This window comes from Hordeum vulgare, chromosome 1H (genome assembly GCF_904849725.1).
Source record: "Hordeum vulgare subsp. vulgare chromosome 1H, MorexV3_pseudomolecules_assembly, whole genome shotgun sequence".
NCBI classification, from domain to species: Eukaryota; Viridiplantae; Streptophyta; class Magnoliopsida; order Poales; family Poaceae; genus Hordeum; species Hordeum vulgare.
In genome coordinates, this window is record NC_058518.1 from 385,849,183 (window position 1) to 385,855,240 (window position 6,058).

The following is a 6,058-nucleotide window of genomic DNA, read 5'->3' on the forward strand; positions in this document are numbered from 1 at the left end:
GCTTTTCCTTTCATCAATGCTTCCGCTCTCTTGTCTTTCATTTTGTTTCCGGTGTTCCATTGTGAAGATTCTCAGGAACTTCGTGTTCATTTTTATTCAATATCGTCATCTTTCCCGGTGAATTCAATTTAATTATCCGTGTTCATTATATCATGTTCATCCTTGTAATTCTTTCCTATGTTGGAGATTCTTATCAGTCTATCTTGTTTATTCAGTTATCTCTATTCTATCCGGAGCGTTGAAGTTATCTCAGAATTCTTGTTCTCAATTCTTTAATTATTTTGAGGTTCTCAACCTCATATAGTTTCATTTGTACGGTGCAATATCCCTCTTTCTAGCAATCTTTTCAACGGTGGTTTCTTTGAGTGGGCCCATAACCCACAGGTTTTTCCGAGGATCTTTTAGCTCTTGTAATTTTTTCCGGAGATCTTTAATTCTTTTCAACTATGACGTAAGTATGAATTTCATCAGTCATATCCCTTCTCCAAAAATCTATTCGAATTAATTCTCATATTTGGCTCAACCTTTCATTCTTCATTATTCCGGAGTGTCTCATTATTCTTGGTGTTGTTCCTCGTCATCATTCTCAGCTTGCAAATTCGAAGGAGTGTTTCTATCAATCTTGGTTCATTCTCTTGGAGATTCATCATTTCAGCTTGGTGCCATCTTCTTAATTGTTGTCAGTCATGAGCAATCCTTTTCTCGCTATCCGGTGCATTTCTGAGTTGTTTTCATTCTTGACCCTCCGAAGGCCATCATGTTAGAAGAATCATCGTTCTCAGCTTTCAGCTTTCATCCTCAATTCTTCTTCATTCTTGTCTCTTCGATCGTCTCTCGTTTATCCGGTGCCTTGTTCAAGTTTTCTCTCACGTGGCTCATGAGCTCTTCATTTTCATGTATCTTCATTAATTCTTGGTTTTCCCCATTCAATTGTGAATTCTTACCGGTGCTTTCTTCAATCATGCTTCAGTGGTGCTCACCTATCTCTCTCTTCAAGTTTCTTTCAAGAAGAATAGTTGTATGTTAAATCCGTTGTTTGTTATCAATTAAATTTGATGAAGGATGAGCATAACATAATTCTTATTCTTGTTCTTCCTTCTTCCAAGAGATTTCAATTCTTCTTCCGTAGTGGCTCATGATTTCAATTCATTCTCAAGTGTTCTTCAAGAATCTTACTGGAGAACCTCCAGTATCTTTTCTCTTGCATTTCTATGTGCAATTGTTCTCCGTTATCCTTTGACGTGGTATTATAGTTGTCTTGTTAGTGTAGGAGCCTCGAAGAGATATCCTTTCAAGAATGAGATAATTAAACCAACCAATCCTTTGATCATGAGATTATTCTTAACTCATGGTTTCTTCATTGAGCTATCTTGGTTTGGATTTCACCTAAAGCTTTTCCTATGGATTGTGCTATCATGATGCTTGTCTTTAATCTAAGTTCTCAATGCATCCTCTTGGTGTAAGATTGTTCATATCTTGTTGCTCCCAATCTATCCTTGTTTCTTTTAGTGGTTGTTTATCACCTCATATTTGTTGAGATGATTTTCATAAGCCCACTACTACCTTGTTCTTTTCGTTGTTGGTTTTCCAACTACTCTGTCAATTCTCTATCTGGAGGCTCTTCAATTCTATTGTGATGATAGTTGGCATTCTTTCTTCATTCTCTTCTTCCGCTTGAGCTAGTTCCTATTCTATTGTTCCAGAGGCTTTGTGTTGTTGCTCTTTTGGGTCTATTATGTTGTTCTATCAAGATCATGGTGTTCCCTTGCTCTACTTAGTTGTTTGTGGTGCATATTGTGTAATTCTCTCTTCTTATCGAATTTTTTGTCCCATTTTCCTACCGAATTGCTGCCGAAATTTTCCGTGAATTCTTGCTTCTTTCTCATATCATTCCTCATCGCTTTGCAACCTTCAAGGATCGTTGGTTTCACTCGTTTGTCAAGAAGCGACTAAGTTTTACCTCTTGCTTTCTCATCCTCTCCCCTTTCATTCTTGGATCTCGGGGCGAGATCCTCTTGTAGTGTAGGAGAGTTGTGACAGCCCGATGTCGACGCTCCATAAGATTCCCCTGTTATTTCCGTTTTCGTCGTGTGGCTTATATGTCGGTGGCATTCATCATCGCATCATCCGCATTGCATCGGCATTCCGTTGCCGCCAGTTTTTCAAACTTGCATCCATTATTAGTTGCCGGTTCTCTCCGTGTTCGTCGTCGTCCGTGTTGAGCTCGACCACACACGCACACGCCCGCGACATCGTTAAAATCTGTCGCTGGGTTGCCTGTTTTCCCTCTCATCTCCGCCCAGCCCCTCTACACAGTGCACTGATCCTACGCGCAACCTAGTCCGAAAACCTCTCGGGACCCGAACCGGGCGGTCGTGACCGTTGGATACGGGTCAACCCCGTTTTACCGCAAAACGTCTTCGGTTTGTCCATTGGGCTCCCTAGCCTATTTATTTCGTCTGTCCGATTTAATCGGGGGGTCTTGGCAACCCCTACCACAAATCCGCTTATTGTATTTATGTCCATTCTAGCCTAACCCTAGCCTACCCATGTCCAATCCCTCATCCCGCCGCCACCTGCTTGCCTTGGAATCCCCAGCTACCCAACCAGCCTCCTCCTCCATCAGGTTCCTCCCCTATTCCAAAACAAATCCATCCATACATCCAGCACCACCGCCTCTCCCTCGATCTGCGTGTGTGCACCAGCCCCAGCGACCGCGAGGCCACCAGCAGAGGAGCCATGGGCGCCACCAAGCTCCACCTGCTCCATGGACCAGCAGGTCCCCTGCTGCAGCCCCGTCATGGTTGACCTCGGAGCTCTTCCGCACCGCCATTCAAGCAACTCTGCGCCACCAGTAGCAGCACCAGGCGACGGAGGCGCGGCCTCCTGTGTTGTGTTCGTGCCGCAGCGGCAGCACGACCCGAGCACTGCAGGTGCCCCGTTCCTCCTTCTCTTTCTTTCTCCTTTCTCTCTCTCTGTTGCTCAGTTCTTCCCATCTCTTCTTTTTTTTCAGATAAGAACCATGGCCGCCTTGACCAAGAGCTCTGCCCCGAGCGGCGCTCCTCTGCGTCCGAGCTGCAGTTCCACTGCCGATCTAGGTCGCCCCATGCCCTCTCCTTGCTGTGCCTCTCTCCTCCCTCTGTTTTTCTCTCTCCTCTTTCTCTCACCTCCCTCTGCTTGCCACGACAGGAACCAGCGAACCAACCCAGCGCCTCGAATCAGAGCTCCCTCCCTTGGGGAATGGGTTCCCTGCCTCCGGATGTGGCGGATCCCCGGCTTCCCCATCGGTGCCCGTCCCCGACCGTCGCGCACCCTGGACCTCCTCAACGAGCATCTACACCGCGTTTGTCTGCTCCTCTGTTGGTAAGACTCCCGTGCACTTGTGGGGAAGAAGACCCGCTGCTATGATAGAAATAGAAGCAATCACCTGCACATGTGTCACGTGAAGAAGCGTAGTCGAGCTGGTCATCCCACTGGATTTCAGCCAGGAGATCCTAGGTTCGAAACCCCATGGATGCAACATTTTGTTTTGTGCATTTTAGTCTCACGGGAGTGAGGTCCTGGCTCCATTTATTTTAATCAAGACCCAACGTTTCGCTTGCAAGTAGCCAGCTGGACTGGCTTGCGTTAGGCCTGTGCACAGAGGGATCTGTGGTTCGAAACCCATGCACCCCAATTTTGCCATGTGTAGTTTTTTTATCCTTTTGCACACACACACACTGATCTGGGTTCGCTTGCACATCCTCATCAATATTTTTTTGCATGGATGTTGCGACCATGCCGGATGATCTTGTGTTGTTCGTAGCTAGTTAACCGTAGCTCCGTTAGAGACGAGTTATATGTGTAAATCGACTAGAATGACGCGTAGAATCACGTGAACCTATTTATTTTGATGTTTAACAAACATTTAAACGTGTTAGTTCAGATCTGGATAGAATTGTTAATTGACGTATGGGGTCATTTCGGAGATGCTATAGTCATTTCCGACCTCATTTAAAATGCCTAGATAGGTAGATTAATTGCGCTTCACCTCTTGCCATGTTTAACCACATTTAATATTGGCGTGTATCTAATCGGGATAGAACTAAATAATTAAACGTGGAGTTTCGTCAATATGCAACTCGTTGCATATTGAACTTCACTTAATGTGTAGTGTTTGATTGACGTGAATTGCCATGCCGTGACTTGCATGTTTTGAGCTGCTCATGCATCATATGTGTTGTGCATCGTGTGGTGAATCTCGTGTGTTGATTCTTGTTTTCGGTTTGCTTCATCTCGATAGAGTTCGGCAAGCGTGTCGGATTGTGAGGACCCGTTCGACTACATCGGTTGGTCTGCTTCACGAAGGCATTCTTCTTCCAAGCGGGATCTCAGAAAAGATGACCATTTCCCCAGATACCATTACTATCATTGCCATGCTAGTTTTATCGCTTCTTTCGCTTATGTCTCGTTGCCTACCACATGTTAAATATCAGCCTCTCAACAATGCCATGAAAACATTCAACCTGTTCAACCTAGCAAACCACTGATTGGCTATGTTACCGCTTGCTTAACCCTGTTTTAGCGTTGCTAGTTGCAGGTGTAGTTGCTTCCATGTGTTAACATGGGTTCCTTGTTATATCACCATATTAATGCTATTTAATTCAATGCACCTATATACTTGGTGAAGGTGGAAGGGCCGGCCTTTCTAGCCTGGTGTTTTGTTCCACCTTTGCCCCCTTAGTTTCGGCTACCGGTGTTATGTTCCATAATTGAGCGCTCCTAACACGATCGGGGTTGTTATGGGGACCCCCTTGATAATTCGTTGTAGATTAAAGCTGGTCTGGCAAGGCCCAACATTGGTTTTACATTTTCCCAACATAATAATTCTGTTAAATTGAAATGCATAGGGAGTTAGCGCTACCCGAGGAGTAATTTTACATAAACAAGGGGGGCCAGTGCTGATGGAGTTGGTCCCAAACGGTCTGCCTGCGGGGCCACCGCGAGGAAACTCGAGGTTTGGCACTCGTAGCTAGTTCCATCCGTCGTGTCCTGAGAACGAGATACGCGGCTCCTATCGGGTACGTCGACACGTCGGGCGGCCTTGCTGGATTAGTTTTACCTTTGATGAGATATCTTGTGCATCGGGATTCCGGTGATGCTTTGGGTAATCTCAGAGTTGAGGTTTTCCACTAGGGAATCCGACGAGATCGCGAGCTTCGTGATTGAGGATTTCTATGCGGCTTCTGGTAATTTGTGATGGACTAGTTGGAGCACCCCTGCAGGGTTAAATCTTTCGGAAAGTCGTGCCCGCGGTTATGTGGCAACGTGTAAACTTTGTTTAACACTGGTTCTAGATAACTTGAAGTTGACTTAATTAAAATATGCCAACTGTGTGCGTAACCGTGACTGTCTCTTTCGTGAGCTCCTTCTCCGATCGAGGACACGGTGGGGTTATGTCTGACATAGGTAGGTGTTCAGGATCATTCATTTGATCATCGGTAGCTCACGTCCATTATGCGTAGATCTTCCCCCTCTTATTCTTGTACTCGTAAGTTTAGCCACCAAATATATGCTTAGCCGCTGATGCAACCTCACCACTTAACCATACCTCACCCATTAAGCTTTGCTAGTCTTGATACCTTTGGAAATGAGATTGTTGAGTCCCCTGTGGCTCACAGATTACTACAACACCAGTTGCAGGTATAGGTAAAGGTTACTTGACGTGAGCGCATTGGTTGTTCATTTGGAGTTGCTTCCTCTCCTTCTTCATCGATCTAGCATGGGTTCCAGGTGTTAGAGCATATATCTCCATATGTGGTTTTGGTAATTGATGACAATTCCTATGTACTAATGGTTGCCTTAAGTTATATTTATAGGATTTGTCCATAGGCACTTCTTGAAGTCCATCTGTTGAGTTGAAGGAGTTTATATGATGACCAAGATGGTATTCAAGGTATTATCCAAAGAATGGTCATAGAGACACTAGGTTGATCAAGATCTCAGACAAAGAGTAAATCAAGATGATAAACACACAAAGCGTATAAGATGTACCGAGAGGGATCAAGTGATCCCGTGG